At 44.7% G+C, this 19,787-nt stretch overlaps 1 protein-coding gene across 1 annotated transcript in view; it reads left to right on the top strand.

Annotated features, from left to right (window-relative positions):
- LOC138641512 (transient receptor potential channel pyrexia-like) overlaps positions 1-19,787 on the top strand; it is a 243,104-nt gene that overhangs the window by 501 nt on the left and 222,816 nt on the right. The gene's annotated exons all lie outside the window — the stretch shown is intronic.

The raw sequence follows: 19,787 nt of genomic DNA, 5'->3' as shown, positions 1-19,787 counted from the left end.
AACTTGCTGGCTGAAAAAAAAAGTCAGAAAAAATGCTCAGGAAACAACCAAAAATATAACTCAAAAGACACTTCAGAAAAAAAACCTTCAATAGTTGGAGAGTCTTCTACTTAAAAACTTGTCAGATGTCGTGTCCACACAGCCCTTCAGTGCAGATCTTTTGGAGGAGTTTTTAGTTTCTTCAAGCATTCCCTGAAGCGGTTCTGGTGTATGTGCACACAACGTTTTTAATCTGATGGTGGAGCTGCCAGAATTTCCCAGCAACAGGGTATTGCCCCGTCACACTGCCTCCGCTGACTTGTCTTCTCATAGTGCATCCTGGTGCCATCTCTTCCCCAAGTACATGACACACATTTTACCCATAACGTAAAAGAAAACATGATTGCTCCAGAACACCTTCTTCCAGTGCTCCATGGTCCAAATCTGATGCTCACATGTCTATTGTAGGCTCCTTGAACCTGGGGCCAGATATTTATGTGACCACACAGCCCCAAACACATTGAGCTGCCATGCTCTGTGTGCTCTTACGCCTTTCTATAAATAGCTGTGATGCTCTGCATGCTGTGAGACTTTTCTATCATAGCTGCGATGCTCTATGTGCTGTGACACCCCTCCATAATAGCTACGATGCTCTGCATGCTGTGAAACTTTTCTATCATAACTACGATGCTCTGCATGCTGTGACACACCTCTGTAATAGCTGCAATGATCCGCATGTTGTGAGACATTTCTATCTTAGCTGCGATGGTGTGCACGATCTAACACATGTCTATCATAGCTGTGATGCTTCCTGATCTGGCATATTTCTATCATAGCTAAAATGCTCTGCATACTGTGAGACCTTTCTATCATAGCTGCAGTGCTCTGCATGTTCTTACACATATCTATCATAGCTGTGATGTTCTGAGTGCTGTGACACATTTCTATCATAAGTGCGATGGTCTGCGTTTTATGACACGTTCTATCATAAGTGTGATGCTCTACCTGCTGCAACATCTTTCTATCATAGCTGCGATACTCTGTGTGCTGTGACACCTTTCTATCAAAGCTGCGATATTCTGCACCTTTCTAGAATAGCTGCGATGCTCTGCATGCTGTGAGACTTTTCTATCATAGCTGCCATGCTCTGTGTGCTGTGACGCCCCTCCATAACAGCTACGATGCTCTGCATGCTGTGAGACTTTTCTATCATAGCTGCCATGCTCTGTGTGCTGTGACACCCCTCATAATAGCTACGATGCTCTGCATGCTGAGACTTTTCTATCATAGCTGCCATGCTCTGTGTGCTGTGACACCCCTCCATAATAGCTTCGATGCTCTGCATGCTGTGAAACTTTTCTATCATAACTACCATGCTCTGCATGCTGTGACACACCACTACAATAGCTGCAATGCTCCGCATGTTGTGAGACATTTCTATCATAGCTGTGATGGTGTCCACGTTCTAACACATGTCTATCATAGCTGTGATGCTCTGCCTGCTCTGGCATATTTCTATCATAGCTAAAATGTTCTGCAAGCTGTGAGACCTTTCTATCATAGCTGCGATACTCTGTGTTCTGTGAGACCTCTCTATCATAGCTGCGATGTTATGTGTGCTGTGACACTTTCTATAATAGCTTTGATGCTCTGCATACTGTGACACCTATCTATATACATAATTGTCTAAGGGGTACTTCCGTCTGTCTGTCTGTCCTTCTGTCTTATTCATTCGCTGATTGGTCTTGGCAGCTGCCTATCATGGCTGCCGCGACCAATCAGCGACGGCCACAGTCCGATTAGTCCCTCCCTACTCCCCTGCACTCACTGCCCGGCGCCCGCTCCGTAATCCCCTCCACTCACCGCTCACACAGGGTTAATGGCAGCGGTAACGGCCCGCAGTGTAACGCACTCCGTTACCGCTGCTATTAACCCTGTGTGTCCCCAACTATTTACTATTGATGCTGCCTATGCAGCATCAATAGTAAAAATGTAATGTTAAAAATAATTTTAAAAAAACCTGCTATACTCACCCTCCGCCGCCTTTCTCGCTCCTCGCCACGCTCCCGGGACCGCTCCATTGCAACCGCCAGCTTCTGGTGAGGTCCCGTCCCAGGGCTGGTGTGCGGCAAGGACCTGACCGTGACATCATCATAGGTCCTGCTCACACCAGCCCTGGGACCGCAAGCTGCCACTTGCAATGGGGCGGTCCAGGGATTGTGCCGAGGAGCAGGAAAGGCGGCGGAGGGTAAGTATAGCAGGACTTCAACGGGCTATAGGTGAGTATATGTTTATTTATTTTTTTTAAGTCTCTACACTACGTGCCTCTGTGCTGTGCAATATACTACGTGACTGGGCAATATACTATGTGGCTCTGCTATATACTATGTGGCTGGGCAATATACTACGTGACTGGCCAATATACCGTACTACGTGGGCTGTGCTATATACTATGTGGCTGGGCAATACGTGACTGGGCAATATACTACGTGACTGGGCAATATACTACGTGGCTGGGCAATATACTATGTGGCTGGCCAATATACTACGTGGCTGGGCAATATACTACGTGACTGGACAATATACTACGTGGGCTGTGCAATATACTACGTGGCTACGTGCCTGGCCAATATACTACGTGGTTGGGCAATATACTACGTGGCTGGGGAATATACTACGTGACTGGCCAATATACTACGTCGCTGGGCAATATACTACGTCGCTGGGCAATATACTACGTGGGCTGTGCAATATACTACGTGGGCTGTGCAATATACTACGTGGACATGCATATTCTAGAATACCCGATGCGTTAGAATCGGGCCACCATCTAGTCTATTATAGTTGCGATACTCTGCATACTGTGACACCGATCTATTATAGCTGTGATGCTCTGCGTGCTGTGACACCTTTCTATCATAGCTGTGATGCTCTGCATCCCCTGATACCTTTCTCTCATAGCTGCGATGCTCTGCACCTCCTGACACCTTTCTCATAAATGCAATGCTCTGTGTACTGTGACACCTTTCTATTATAGCTGTGATCCTCATCATGATCTAACAATTCTATCATAGCTGCGATGCTCTGCATGCTGTAACACCTATCTATCATAGGTGTGATGCTCTGCATGCTGTGACACCTATCTATCATAGCTGTGATATTCTGTGTGTTGTGACACCTTTCTAGCATAGCGACCATGTTCTGCGTGCTGTGATACCTCTTTATCATAGCTGTGATGCTTAGCGTGCTGTGACACCTTTCTATTGTATACAACTGGAACTTTTCTAGAAGTTTGTGCTGCCCTAGCTCTTATATGGGACTGGAGCAGCCTTGGCTTCCTGCACACATCAGTGAGGCCTTGGGTATCAATGTCGCACAAGATTTGCTGTTTTGGAGATGCTCTGAACTAGTCTTTTAGACATCACAATTTTGCTTTTGTCACACTTTTTCTGACATTTGCCAATTTTCTAGCTTCCAACACATCAAATTCTAGAACTGACTGTTCACTTGCTACTAATTTTTCCCACTTAACATTCAGCGACCATTTGGCGGTGCAGTTTTGCATACATTGCAAACCATTGTCTAAGTGGGGCCCTGACCTATAATCCTATTATTACTATATTCTAATAATGATTGCGGTATGTCAGTTGTAGTTGTCAAATTTTATCAGTGGAAGAACGAATGACAATTGTTCCATTTCTTGAAAAAACTTGTGCTGTGAAACAGAGACACAGGAATGAAATAATGAATACAAAATGTTCTCCAGACATAACAGCACGGCCGGCAACCTTCTAGGAAACAGCTTATGTTAAACAGCCTGAGGGCCATACAGTGACTGGAGAGGCGCTCACATCACAGCCGGAGTATTCCCGGCCTTCAGCTCAATCTCCATCCATGGCAACTTGATGTATAAACGATCTATAGGAAGATCGATCTTGTGCAAGTCTAGATAGGTCCACCAGGGTCTTCTCCGCCGTTGTCTTGCTAGTGTCAAGCAATCGGGCTGCCGGTCTTCCTCTTAACCTTGTTCCTTCTATTCCGACAATGATGACCTTGTCCAGTGATTGCTCTCTATAAGAAATACTCTGTGAAGGACGTTTATCATTGCGTTTGCACCAAATTTATTTTACAAATTATGATATTTTATCGTTGTAATAAGTGAAGTAAAACATTGATAAATTGGGCGTAGATTTTTGCGTTAGTTTTTACCGCCTACGCTAAATAATAATAATGACGAGAAAAGGAAAAGACGTAGTTAACCTGTAGGCACATCTTAATATATGCTTACCTTGTAATGTCTTCACATCCTGTTCTGTCCAGATGTGTCCGGATCCCAGAATTCCAAGCGGCAGAAGTTCACTGACCGCCATATTGGGACACCCAAATGATGGATGTCTCAATATGGAAACTGCTGGTGGTACCAGCCTCTTGCACGATACCACCAGCGGAACACCGTCGCACCACACACTCACACACTGTATACGCCGTACGCACGACACACACACACTGTATAGGTCGTCGCTGATCCCGGCGGCAGATGCGCGACGTGTATACAGGCAGAGGAAGCCGGTCACATTAAAGGGGTTTTCCCACGAACGAAAGTTCATTTTAAAAATTGTCTGTGTCTGACTGTGTACAGAGCATAACACATCTCCTGGGCAGGGGAGGAAGCAAAAGACAATACTGATATTACAGCAGGGGATCACAGTGGATTCATTTTGTGAGGTAAAATATTTCACTGACTGTTTTTAAAAAATATTTTACCTCACAAAATGTATCCTCTGCAATCTCCTGCTGTAATGTTAATATTGTCTTTGAGGGGAGAACACAGCACAGGAAGGAGAGAGAAGGAGAGAGACAGCAGACAAGGGGGATAGCACATGGGGTAGACAAAACAAAGAAGAGAGCACAGACAGGAGAAGTCAGCACATGGGGAAAGAGACAGTGGACAAGTGGGTGAGCACATGGGGGGAAGGTATTCTCAACGCTGCAAAGCCTGCCCCATCGTGACATTACCGCCCTCCCAATGCGACAGCATCCGGCCTCCATCTAGTTTCTCAAAATACAAGTGCTTCTCACTAAATTAGAATATCATCAAAAAGCTAATTTCAGTTCTTCAATACAAAAAGTGAAACTCATATATTATATAGAGTCATTACAGAGTGATCTATTTCAAGTGTTTATTTCTGTTAATGTTGATAATTATGGCTAACAGCCAATGAAAACCCAAGAGTCATTATCTCAGTAACTTAGAATACTTTATAACACCAGCTTGAAAAATTATTTTAAAATCCGAAATATTGGCCTACTGAAATGTATGTTCAGTAAATGCACTCAATACTTGGTCGGGGCTCCTTTTGCAGCTATAACTGCATCAATGCAGTGTGTCATGGAGGCGATCAGCCGGTGGCAGTGCTGAGGGGTTATGGAAGCCCAGGTTGCTTTAATAGCAGCCTTCAGCTCCTCTGCATTGTTGGGTCTGGTGTCTCTCATCTTCCTCTTAACAATACCCCATAATCATCAACATTAACAGAAATAAACACTTTAAATAGATAACTCTGTGTGTAATGACTCTATATATTAGTTTCACTTTTAGTATTGAAGAACTTTTTGATATTCTAATTTAGTGAAAAGCACCTGTAGTCGCATATTCTAAACAGGATTGTGTGAAAAAATACATTTATTTTGCAACAATTTTGGGATTCTGATTCTAACCAGTCGGGTGCGACCATTGGATTCTCTGTGGGCCAGTTCTCGCAGTTCTTCTCCATCTTTAACAACCTTTTCCAGTTGCTTAATGTTCATTTCCATGTCATTCTTGATGGTGTCCAGTCAACGGGCCTGTGCTGTCTCCTGTCCGCTTGTACCACTGACAATTCTGAGTAGCATCTCCTTTTCTAGGGAATTTTCCCTTATCTCACGTGAAAAACAGATCAGTTCCTATCTGGTGAACTTCCCTTCCAAGGGCAATTCTGTGTTTTTATGAACAAGAACATCTTTATTTATGATCCTGGCTGTCCATGGGATTCGTAGATGTCTTCTACAGCAACACAGCAACCATTTGTAACATGCATTTGTAAGCAGGTACAAGGATGCAGTAACGCAGGGAATGCAGAGCAAGGCTTAACAATAGTGCGGTTTAATTTATAACAATGAATTCATCGCAGGGAGATAACAGATAGTTAACAGTAGGATTATGGTATAACACAACAGTCTTGTTATTAAACTTCACTTATCGTGACTTGACTGTTCCTGTTGCCACACAGGAGGCAGAGCAGGGGTCAACAGGATCTTTATATATACAAACAGTAATGTTACAAGCAGAGGGGTAAAGTATGTGATTGGAGGACGGGGGGAAAAGTCAAATGAAATAGAATGTAACAGGTTAATTTATCAGTCTCTGTGCGCTGGAGGAAGGTGGCTGGAAGATCCCTCGGTGCCGCCTCTGGCGGCGCGAGATGTCTCGGATCCGGTCCCGCAGATAAGCGATGCACATTCTCCTTGCGACGACGAATATTCGGGTTCTCCAGCTCGCAATCTCCTGATCCGTGCACATGGTGGGGCAGAGGTGATGGACGGCAGCATAGAGGAAGAAGCAGAAAGTTCAGTGAGTAAGGCCGCAGTAGGAGCACACAGTCCAGCGGACACAGGCACGGGCTGGTCCTTAGCAGGCACCGCAAGGTTGGGACCAAGCGGTGCCTCCGCAGTGGTGAGCGGAGCAAAGGTACGTGCTCTATCCTGGTCACTACCTGGTGAAGAAATCTCTATGGGCTGAGGGTAGGACGCGTCGGCAGTCTGGCTAGCTGCGGATACAGGCACAGCTAGTGGGCGTGGGTCTGTGAAGAAGGAGTTAACCGTCTTACTACTCACAAGCTCGGTCCCTACCAAATGTCCTGTCTTCCCGCTCAAACTGCTATTTATGTTGGACCCGCCTCCATCAGTCAGGTACCCTGAACTGCTCTCGTCAGCAGTCTCTTCCCCCTGCAACACTTGACTTTTGGATATGGGATGGACCCCACTCCTTCTTAAAACCACCATAACTACTGTAAACCTAGGTACTAAAATAAATACACAAAACACATTATTTTGGTTGTCAAAATGGCCACAGCTTTTATTCAAATCACAGGATTAAATAATCACAGTAGGAGTCAGGTGGAGTGCTAGTACATTGGGATTCACAAGTACTGCGATATCCCCAGCTGTCTGACATACAGCACCAGGACAGACAGCCATAAAGGGGCGGCACGCACTGGCTTGCCATTCAAGCAGAGCCAGTAAACTTTCAGGGCACCAATGACCCTATTATCCTCACCCTGTGCTTAACCACTGTGCCCGCCCCTGATTGATGTTACCATTACAACGTCCTTGAGGCTGGCCACCAAAGCCGAGCCTGCTCACCACCATGAGGTTTTACATCCTCTATTAGTTAAAATGAGTCCACCTTAACTTGTCTGCAACTTCCACCTGACTCCTAAACCGCAAAGCCGTGACGGGTTATAAATTCCAAGTCTCATTTGACACCTTTTTTTTTTTTTTTTATAATTAAATCATTTTTGCAAACTTAAAAATTAGGAGTCCCTGCAAAAGCATTAATGGGACTAAACTTGGCAAACCCCCGACTCACAAAGAGTCATCCTACAGCGCTCAGGAGAGGAAAAACCCCCTGTGGAGGAAACCTCCAGGGAACCATGGCTGAAGGATTGCCCTTCCCTTGGGCTTAGAAGGTTGCCACAAATAATAACTCTTTATAGCCAATATACAATTGAACCTGGTACAAGATATACAATGACAAATTAAAAAATACAATAAAGCATTTATCATTATACAAGCAATAATTAAAAAGTGTAAGGACAGAGATTATAAACAGGGCGGGAGGGCGGGTAATGTTTCCTCCTGTCCATCGTGTGAGAGAAAGAGGGAGAGCCAGAGTTGCCTCTTCTATATAAGCCCCACCCTCCTCACAGTAATACACCAGGCACAAACATCTAAACTCCTTCCTCTTAAAGCAACATCACTCTTGTTTAAAATCTACACTGCAATACAAACAAAGGCTGCAGGAGTTCTCAGTCCACCCATCCCCAAGTCATGTCCACCTCCGTCTAGTCTCCGGTGGTTTCTGGTGACAGCCTCAATGGTTCCGGCCCAGACACGCAGGAGAGACCGTTAACTTGGCTCTTCTCCCTACACAATGACCGCACGCTGCCTCGCTGAGTGCCCGATGCCCCGTGCTCTCTCTGACTTTCGGGGGCCCTCACTTAATCTCTCCCGTGTCTCCGCTCCGCACCATCTCTCACTCTGCAGAGCGCGGATCACCCCTGCTTCCTCTCTCTGCCGGCGGGAAACTTCTGCCTTTTCCCATGCTTCCTGCTCTCTCTCCTCTCTGCTCACCATGCCCCCTCTCAACAGGTCATAGTTGCTGTCCGGCTCCCCATACTTTCTCCCCGGCAACACTGGACGCAGCCCTGACAGTTCCGGACCCGGCATTACACAGGTACCCGCAGCCTGTTCTTCCTCCTCACACATTAAAAAGCACAATTCACGAAAAATTCTACATTTACGTGTGACACATCTGCTTTGATCGAAGTCTACCAATTAACATACATAAAAAGTTGCAATTTGCATAAAACTTTAGTGACCTCATTAGTTTTTTTTGTGGCTAACAGTAAAAATATAACAGGCAGGTGCATACCTGTTCTACCTGGCGCTTCCTCACAGCGGTCACCGTTGCTTCATCTGCTCCATGTTAACAGAGCAGCTCTTCTATTTCCTGGCTGTTCCATCGATGAGGCGTGATTGCTGATGTCATGCTGATTGACAACCAGTTTCCTGCAGTTATGCAGCCGGGACTTGGTTGTCAATCAGCATGACATCAGCAATCACGCCCCATCAACAGGGAGAGCAGAAGAGTAGCCACTTCTCTGTCAACGTGACGTCAGACGAAGCCCCCGAATCGTCAGAAGTAGCAGTGTGTGACCACTTTCGGCTGGTAGAGATCGTAGGCACCTGCCTGTAAGTTCTTCTGCCCACAGTAAAAATTGAATATAGTCCTGGATAACCCTTGTAAAAACTGGCCCTTGTGTAATTAGCACAAGGTGCGGCATTTGATAAATATGGAGCGATGAAGCTGAAATGAGTACACTAAAGATTTGGCGCTGATTAGAACATCTTTTTTTTTTACTAAATTGGGTCAGTGTTCAATAGAAATTGTGCAGATTGTGCATAGCTGTAAATTTCCAATCACAGCAGCAGATGGCAGCACACGTCTTCCCAATGTGCAGGTTGGCGTGATTGATGCTGGAGACAGTGAAGACGCAGTGCAGTGTTTTGATGCCATCCGACCAGCAGTTTCTCGCATTTTCTATATTAGTGACATGGCAAAACTGTAAACTCCACTTATCAATGAAATATATTATGAGACACATTGGCTGGGTCCTGTAAGGACAGAACATTGCATTCAATCTATCTCACATCTGCAATGGCTGCAAACTACAGTACTACAGCGCTTAATGGGCATTTTTTATTTCAGAGTGATTTCAGAAATTAGAACTATGCCTACATTGGTTGCTTCAGGAATAAATCGCCTTTTCTTCTGCTTTCCCCCTGGGAACATGAATGTTGGTTCATCCAGTTGTTATTTCGTTAGTGGGGGAATAAGACATTTCTGGCAGCATTTATTTCCTGGGAAGTAGAGGAAAGTGCGACTTTAAATTGTTCCATCTTTTCCTGCAGTAGAAGACATTGAGGGACTGTCCGGCTCTAAGTATATGTTATACTGTTGTAGGTTCTTGTCAGGATCCAGCAATAGATATCGAATGTTTGAGGACTATCCAGAGATGGAAAATATGCAGTAAAATTTGCCCCTGAAGAACTGCAGAATTTGCCGCACATTTCACCTTTTGCTATGCAGAAGGCAGACATCCGCGATGGCATCGGCAGCCTGAACTAACATGCTGTGGATTGTAATTCCTTTTCGACGGTCCACTTACGTCGCAGATCCTCTCTGCAGCGCTTGATTTCATGAAATATCACTCACAACGCTGTTACTGCAAAATGCACAAATATATAAATGTAAAATTGGCTCCATTCATGGTTATATTCACAAAATTGGTTTTTGCATGCGAAAGTCCGCACCATAATATAGGCCCAAACGAAAAGATGGAATTCGAACATTTCTTATCTGCACGTTGTTTAAAGGGAATATGTCAGCAGGTTTTTTACTATGGAAGCATCATGGTGAGACCATGAATCCAGTCATGTGTCACTTACTGGCCTATGTGCTGTTATTTCAATGCAATCAGTGTTTTATTAGCAGCAGATTATCGCTGCAGGACTAGGTGTTTTGAGTCCTAGTCTGTAGCACGCCCCCCACCTCTGATTGCACAGTGTACACAGAAAGCAGCCAATCAGTGGTGGGGGTGGGGTTATACAGGGCTCAGTACCCAGAGCTTTGCAAGATCTGCAGCAGAGAAAAGTGTGATTGTATCATAACTGCTGCACCCAGTAAACTAAGTGATTCATCACTGGAATACTCATTGTCGGAATGTAACCCTATTACTTGCAGGCTGCAGTTTATTTAAAAAAAAAAAAAAAAACATACTGCACTTTACTCATCCTCCCCAGGTCCAGCGCTGTCTTCAACACTGCTCCAGGTGTCAGTTATTGTTGACAGTGCTGATGTCACATTGATAGCGCTGCAACTGCTCAGCGATTGGCTGCAGCACTGTCGACGTGATGTCAGACAATAACAGACACTGGGAGCAACGGTGAAGACTCAGAACTGGACCTGGGTCAGCCTCTCCCCTGCAGTGTCTGAAGGCAAAGAACAATAGACTGTCCGCAACTGCCTGACAAATCTACAGTGGCTTGCGAAAGTATTCACCAACCCCAAATCCCCCCCCCCTACCCCACTGGCACTTTCGTGTTTTGCTACCTCAAAACCTAGAATCTCACTGTTTGTTTTTTTGAGGTCTTACATCGGTTTGTGTAAAGAACATGCCTACAACTGTGAACATTTTGTTTTCTGTTTAGTGTCACGCAAATAACAAATAGGACAAAATAACTGAAAACTTCAGTGTGCATAACTATTCAACCCCCCTACAGTCTGCACTTTGTAGAGCCTCCTTTTGTGGAAATTACAGCTACAAGTCACTTTGGATAAGTCTCTATGAGCTTTTCACACCTGGCCACTGTGATTTGTGCCCATTTCTCAATGCAAAACTGCTTCAGCTCCTTCAGGTTAGATTGTTTTTTGGTGTACAGCAATCTTCAAGTCTGATTACAGATTCTCATTTGGGTTAAGGTCTGGGCTTTGACTAGCAAATGCCAAAACATTTACATGTTTCCCCTTAAACCACTCAAGTGTTGCTTTAGCAGTATGCTTTGGGTCATTGTCTTTTTGGAAGGTGAATCTCCGTTGAAGTCTTAAATCACTGACAGACTGAAACAGGTTTTGCTCAAGATTATCCATGTATTTAGCAAGATTCATCTTCCCCCTCGACTAGGACAATTTTCCGTCGCAGCTGCCGAAAACATCCCCACAGCATGATGCTGCCACCACCATGTTTCACTGTGGGGATGGTGTTCTTGGAGTGATGAGCTGTGTTGGTTTGGTGCCTGACATAGCGTTTACCTTGGTGGCCAAAAAGTTTCATTTTGCTTTCACCTGACCAAAACACCTTCCTCCATACATATACAAACGGCACCGTGTATATATATTGTTTTGGTCTTTACAGAAAGTGGCACATGTTCTGTGGCTACCAGCAGCTGGGTTGTTGTATAGGTTATCCCCACGTCTTGTAGTGGTTTTAGGTGCTGAGCGCCGGTGATAGTCTGTTTTATACCTTCCTCCATATATTTGGCGAGTCTCCCACATGTCTTTTGACAAACTCAAAAATAGCCTTACAATTTTTGTGTGTAAGTAAAGTTTTTTTCTGCCCACTCTTCCATAAATGCCACATCTATGGAGTGTATGCTTATTATGGTTTTATGGACAGATACTCCAGTCTCTGCTTGGGAACTTGGCAGCTCCTTCAGAGTGACTTTTGTGCTGCCTCTCTGATTAATACCCTCCTTGCCCGGGCTGAGTGTTTTGGTGGGCGCCCTCTCTTGGCAGGTCTGGTGTGGTACCATATTGTTTCCATTTGATGATAATGGATTTGATGGTGTTCCGTGGAATCATCAGAGATTGGGAGATTTTTTTTATACCCAAACCCTGACTTGTACTTCTCAACAACTTTGTCCCTGACGTGTTTGGAGATCTCCTTGATCTTTATGGTGTTTAGTGCTATTTTGTGCTGATGCATCACACAGAAATCGGAATACAAAAATATTGAAACCCAGGCTGTGATGTAACAAAGTAGGTAACAAGCCAATGGAGGTGAATACTTTCGCAAGCCACTGTATATACTGTAACTGTAATATTAATTCACCATTATTTCTTATAAATATAATTTTGACTGTAGCATTTACTAGCGGCGTTATTATGTTCCTCGAATCCAGAGAGCACACAGAGGCACTGATTTCAATAAGGAGGAGCTCCGAGAAGCAGAACAGAGCACAGTCCTCCGACGATGATGAAGACCCCCCTTCAGGATACATCTCCCCTTATGAATAATGAATTTGTCTTCTGGCATAAATCTGACGAAGATAAAAATAAACCTGTACAATTACAGCTAAGCCGGCCTGGCAGCAGTGTATTACTGCCGGTAACGTACTGATATTAAGTGCAAAAGATGTTAATTTTATAATAGATAAATGAATAAAAGGAATATCTATGTAAATATATAGAAGTATAATATTTGTATGTAAACGTAGGCATGGCACACATTATAATATTAGACATGTGTATACATATACTCAGCCTTCTGTGTAACTATCGCTCCTTGTGCAGGCTGTATATGCGGTATATAGTCAATATATCTCTAAGGCCGGGGTCACACTTGCGAGTTTTACGGACGTAAGAGCGCAGAAACTACGTCCGTAAAACTCGCAAAACATACGGCACAATTATTCTCTATGCCCCTGCTCCTATCTGCCGTATTTTACGGATCCGTATTATACGGCTTTCTACAGCCGTAGAAAATCGCAGCATGCTGCATTTGTCACCGTACTGCGCAAGAAATACGCCAATGAAAGTCTATGAAAGCCTGAAAAATACGGATCACACACGGACCAGCAGTGTGACTTGTGAGAAATACGCAGCGGTGTTAGCGAGAAAAGCCGGTAATTCAGTGCGGTGTACAGTAAAATCACACTGACAGCTTCCAGTAGAATAGGTAGAATAAATGTGTACACATAGAATAGGTATATATATATATATATGTATATATATATATATATATGTCAGTGAGACACATATATATATATATATATATATATATATTAATATTTCTTCCAGCGCTAGACAGCTTTAAAGCCGGTAATTCAATTACCGGCTTTTGCTATCTCCTTCCTAAACCCGACATGATTTGAGACATGGTTTACATACAGTAAACCATGTCTTCTCCCCCTTTTTTTGCATATTCCACACTACTAATGTTAGTAGTGTGTATATGCAAAATTTGGCCGTTCTATCTACTAAATTAAAGGGTTAAATGGCGGAAAAAATTGTCGTGGGCTCCCGCGCAATTTTCTCCGCCAGAGTAGTAAAGCCAGTGACTGAGGGCAGATATTAATAGCCTGGAGAGGCTCCACGGTTATTGGCCCCCCCCCTGGCTAAAAACACCTGCCCCCAGCCACCCCAGAAAAGGCACATCTGTAAGATGCGCCTATTCTGGCACTTGGCCACTCTCTTCCCATTCCCGTGTAGCGGTGGGATATGGGGTAATGAAGGGTTAATGCCACCTTGCTATTGTAAGGTGACATTAAGCCAAATTAATAATGGAGAGGCGTCAATTATGACACCTATCCATTATTAATCCAATACTAGGAAAGGGTTAAAAAAAATACACCAACACATTATTAAAAATTATTTTAATGAAATAAAAACAAAGGTTGTTGTAATATTTTAATGAACGCCCAATCCAATCACTGAAGACCCTCGTTCTGTAACAAAAAAAAACATAATAAACCAACAATATCCTTACCTTCCGCAGATCTGTAAAGTCCAACGATGTAAATCCATCTGAAGGGGTTAAAATATTTTGCAGCCACGAGCTGTGCTAATGCATTGATGCTCGTGGCTGCAAAACCCCGGGGAATGAAGGTAAAGTTGGTCAATGACCTATATTTACCTTCATTTGCGGTGAGGCGCCCTCTGCTGGTTGTTCCTAGATCGTGGGAACTTTCCTAGAAAGCTCCCAGGCTCGAGTTCATAAGAGGCGCCCTCTGCTGGTTGTCCTCATATGAACTCGAGCCTCATATAAACTTTACCTTCATTCCCCGGGGTTTTGCAGCCACGAACAACGTTGCATTAGCAAAGCTCGTGGCTGCAAAATATTTTAACCCCTTCAGATGGATTTACATCGTTGGACTTTACAGATCTTCGGAAGAATCTAAATTTGCATTTTGGAGGTGGTAACTGCCTTCAATGGGTTATTCACAAAATCACAATGCGGTTTTATAATAATGTACACATGTATTTATTCATTTTTTTTCAAAAATAACTTGTTTTTTTTGCACATATCAACTCCCAAATGACGTAGAGCCGCAGCGTCAAACACGCAGCGTCCAGATGTTACAGCATATTGGAGGGAATTTCATTAAATCCCGTCTCCACTATGTGGTAAAACACGCAGACGGCAGACCCGACTAACGGTACGGAGGTGCTTCCTCTGCGTCCCAGAGCTTCCAGCAAGCAAGAAAAACCAATATAGCAAGCTGGACAGAAAAAATAGCAAACAAAAGTAACACAAGCAGAACTTAGCTTATGCAGTGAAGACAGGCCACAAGAACGATCCAGGAGAGAGCAAGACCAATACTGGAACATTGACTGGAGGCCAGGAACAAAAAACTAGGTGGAGTTAAATAGAGCAGCACCTAACGACTTAACCTCGTCACCTGAGGAAGGAAACTCAAGCCGCAGCCCCACTCACATCCACCAAAGGAAGCTCATCGACAGAACCAGCCGCAGTACCACTCATGACCACAGGAGGGAGCTTGACCACAGAATTCACAACAGTACCCCCCCCTTGAGGAGAGGTCACCGAACTCTCACCAGAGCCCCCAGGCCGACCAGGATGAGCCAAATGAAAGGCACGAACCAGATCGGCAGCATGAACATCAGAGGCAAAGACCCAGGAATTATCTTCCTGACCATAACCCTTCCACTTAACCAGGTACTGGAGTTTCCGTCTCGAAATACGAGAATCCAAAATCTTCTCCACTATATACTCCAACTCCCCCTCAACCAAAGCCGGGGCAGGAGGATCAACGGATGGAACCACAGGTGCTACGTATCTCCGCAACAATGACCTATGGAATACATTATGGATGGAAAAAGAAGCTGGAAGGGTCAAACGAAAAGACACAGGATTAAGAACCTCAGAAATCCTATACGGACCAATGAAACGAGGCTTAAACTTAGGAGAGGAAACTTTCATAGGAATATAACGAGACGACAACCAAACCAAATCCCCAACACGAAGTCGGGGACCCACACAGCGCCTGCGGTTAGCGAAACGTTGAGCCTTCTCCTGGGACAATATCAAATTGTCCACCACATGAGTCCAAATCTGCTGCAACCTATCCACCACAGTATCCACACCAGGACAGTCTGAAGACTCAACCTGCCCTGAAGAGAAACAAGGATGGAAACCAGAATTGCAGAAAAACGGCGAAACCAACGTAGCCGAGCTGGCCCGATTATTAAGGGCGAACTCAGCCAAAGGCAAAAAGGACACCCAATCATCCTGATCAGCAGAAACAAAACATCTCAGATATGTTTCCAAGGTCTGATTGGTTCGTTCAGTTTGGCCATTTGTCTGAGGATGGAAAGCCGAGGAAAAAGACAAATCAATGCCCATCCTAGCACAAAAGGTTCGCCAAAACCTCGAAACAAACTGGGAACCTCTGTCGGAAACGATGTTCTCTGGAATGCCATGTAAACGAACCACATGCTGGAAAAACAATGGCACCAAATCAGAGGAGGATGGCAATTTAGACAAGGGTACCAAATGGACCATCTTAGAGAAGCGATCACAAACTACCCAAATGACCGACATCTTTTGAGAGACGGGGAGATCCGAAATAAAATCCATAGAGATATGTGTCCAGGGCCTCTTCGGGACTGGCAAGGGCAAAAGCAACCCACTGGCACGAGAACAGCAGGGCTTAGCCCGAGCACAAACTGCACAAACGAACGCACATCCCGCGACAGAGACGGCCACCAAAAGGATCTAGCCACCAAATCTCTGGTACCAAAGATTCCAGGATGACCAGCCAACACCGAACAATGAACCTCAGAGATAACTCTACTCGTCCATCTATCAGGGACAAACAGTTTCTCCGCTGGGCAACGGTCAGGTCTATTAGCCTGAAATTTTTGCAGCACCCGCCGAAAATCAGGGGAGATGGCAGACAAAATTACCCCCTCTTTGAGAATACCCGCCGGCTCAGGCAAACCCGGAGAGTCGGGCACAAAACTCCTAGACAGGGCATCCGCCTTCACATTTTTAGAGCCCGGAAGGTACGAAACCACAAAGTCAAAACGGGAGAAAAACAGCGACCAACGAGCCTGTCTAGGATTCAACCGTTTGGCAGACTCGAGATACATCAAGTTCTTGTGATCAGTCAAGACCACCACGCGATGCTTAGCTCCTTCAAGCCAATGACGCCACTCCTCGAATGCCCACTTCATGGCCAGCAACTCTCGATTGCCAACATCATAATTACGCTCAGCAGGCGAAAACTTCCTGGAAAAGAAGGCACATGGTTTCATCACCGAGCCATCAGAACTTCTTTGCGACAAAACAGCCCCTGCTCCAATCTCAGAAGCATCAACCTCGACCTGGAACGGGAGCGAAACATCTGGTTGGCACAACACAGGGGCAGAAGAAAAACAACGCTTCAACTCCTGAAAAGCTTCCACAGCAGCAGAAGACCAATTGACCACATCAGCACCCTTCTTGGTTAAATCAGTCAACGGTTTAGCAATACTAGAAAAATTATTGATGAAGCGACGATAAAAATTAGCAAAGCCCAGGAACTTTTGCAGACTCTTCAGAGATGTCGGCTGAGTCCAATCATAAATGGCCTGAACTTTAACAGGGTCCATCTCGATAGTAGAAGGGGAAAAAATGAAACCCAAAAATGAAACCTTCTGAACACCAAAGAGACACTTTGACCCCTTCACAAACAAAGAATTCGCACGCAGGACCTAGAACACCATTCTAACCTGCTTCACGTGAGACTCCCAATCATCCGAGAAGACCAAAATATCATCCAAGTATACAATCAGGAATTTATCCAGGTACTCTCGGAAGATGTCATGCATAAAGGACTGAAATACTGATGGAGCATTAGAAAGCCCGAATGGCATAACCAGGTACTCAAAATGGCCCTCGGGCGTATTAAATGCTGTTTTCCATTCATCGCCCTGTTTAATACGCACCACGAAGATCTATCTTGGTGAACCAACTAGCCCCCTTAATCCGAGCAAACAAATCAGACAGCAGCGGCAAGGGATACTGAAATTTGACTGTGATTTTGTTTAGAAGGCGGTAATCAATACAAGGTCTCAGCGAACCATCCTTCTTGGCCACAAAAAAGAACCCTGCTCCCAATGGCGACGACGACGGGTGAATATGACCCTTCTCCAAGGATTCCTTTACGTAACTCCACATAGCGGCGTGCTCAGGCACAGATAAATTAAACAGTCGACCTTTAGGAAACTTACTACCAGGAATCAAATCGATAGCACAATCGCAATCCCTATGCGGAGGTAGGGTACTGGACTTGGGCTCATCAAATACATCCCGGTAATCCGACAAGAACTCTGGGACCTCAGAAGGGGTGGATGATGAAATAGACAGAAATGGAACATCACCATGTACCCCCTGACAACCCCAGCTGGACACAGACATAGATTTCCAATCCAATACTGGGTTATGGACTTGTAGCCATGGCAACCCCAAAACGACCACATCATGCAGATTATGCAACACCAGAAAGCGGATATCCTCCTGATGTGCAGGAGCCATGCACATGGTCAATTGGGTCCAATACTGAGGCTTATTCTTGGCCAAAGGCGTAGCATCAATTCCTCTCAATGGAATAGGATACTGCAAAGGCTCCAAGAAAAACCCACATTGCCTAGCAAAGTCCAAGTCCATCAAATTCAGGGCAGCGTCTGAATCCACAAATGCCATGACAGAATAGGATGACAAAGAGCAGATCAAAGTAACGGACAAAAGAAATTTCGACTGTACCGTACCAATGGTGGCAGACCTAGCGAACCGCTTAGTGCGCTTAGGACAATCGGAGATAGCATGAGTGGAATCACCACAATAAAAACACAACCCATTCCGACGTCTGTGTTCTTGCCGTTCAGCTCTGGTCAAAGTCCTATCACATTGCATAGGCTCAGGTTTATGCTCAGATAATACCGCCAAATGGTGCACATTTTTACGCTCACGTAAGCGTCGATTGATCTGAATGGCCAAAGACATAGACTCATTCAGACCAGCAGGCATAGGAAATCCCACCATGACATCCTTAAGGGCTTCAGAGAGACCCTTTCTGAAAATTGGTGCCAGCGCACATTCATTCCATTGAGTGAGCACAGACCACTTCCTAAACTTCTGACAATATATCTCTACCTCATCCTGACCCTGACACAGAGCCAGCAAATTTTTTTCTGCCTGATCCACTGAATTAGGTTCATCATACAGCAATCCGAGCGCCAGAAAAAACGCATCAATATCGCATAATGCAGGATCTCCTGGCGCAAGGGAAAATGCCCAGTCTTGAGGGTCGCCACGTAAAAAAGAAATAATAATCTTAACTTGTTGAAGTTGAACTGGGTCACCAGAGGAGCGGGGTTTCAAAGCCAGAAACAGTTTACAATTATTTTTGAAATTCAGAAACTTAGCTCTATCTCCAGAAAATAAGTCAGGAATAGGAATTCTAGGTTCTAACATAGATTTCTGAACCACAATGTCTTGAATATTTTGTACTCTTGCAGCGAGATGATCCACACAAGAAAACAGACCTTTAATGTCCATCACTACACCTGTGTCCTGAACCACCCAAATGTCTAGGGGAAAGGAAAGGCAAAACACAGTGCAGAGAAAAAAAATGGTCTCAGAACTTCTCTTTTCCCTCTATTGAGAAGCATTAGTACTTTGGGCCTCCAGTACTGTTATGAACTGGTGATTCAGAAACACAATAGACCTGGTGGTTAAGAGCACACAAAGTGACCTGATAGTTAATAATAACATAGGACGAGCTCTGGGACGTGGGAACTCTGCTGACCGCAATCCCTAATCCTATCACACCACACTAGAGGTAGCCGTGGAGCGCTCCTGACCAGACCTAGGCGCCTCAGGCACAGCCTGAGAAACTAGCTAGCCCTGAAGATAGAAAAATAAGCCTACCTTGCCTCAGAGAAATTCCCCAAAGGAAAAGGCAGCCCCCCACATATAATGACTGTGAGTAAAGATGAAAATACAAACACAGAGATGAAATAGGTTTTAGCAAAATGAGGCCCGACTTACTGAATAGACAGAGGATAGGAAAGATAACTTTGCGGTCAGCACAAAAACCTACAAACAACCACGCAGAGGGCGCAAAAAGACCCTCCGCACCGACTAACGGTACGGAGGTGCTTCCTCTGCGTCCCAGAGATTCCAGCAAGCAAGAAAAACCAATAT

Source organism: Ranitomeya imitator, chromosome 6, assembly GCF_032444005.1.
Source record: "Ranitomeya imitator isolate aRanImi1 chromosome 6, aRanImi1.pri, whole genome shotgun sequence".
NCBI classification, from domain to species: domain Eukaryota; kingdom Metazoa; phylum Chordata; class Amphibia; order Anura; family Dendrobatidae; genus Ranitomeya; species Ranitomeya imitator.
The sequence above is the reverse complement of the archived record's forward strand: the minus strand, read 5'-3'. Positions and strand labels throughout refer to the sequence as shown.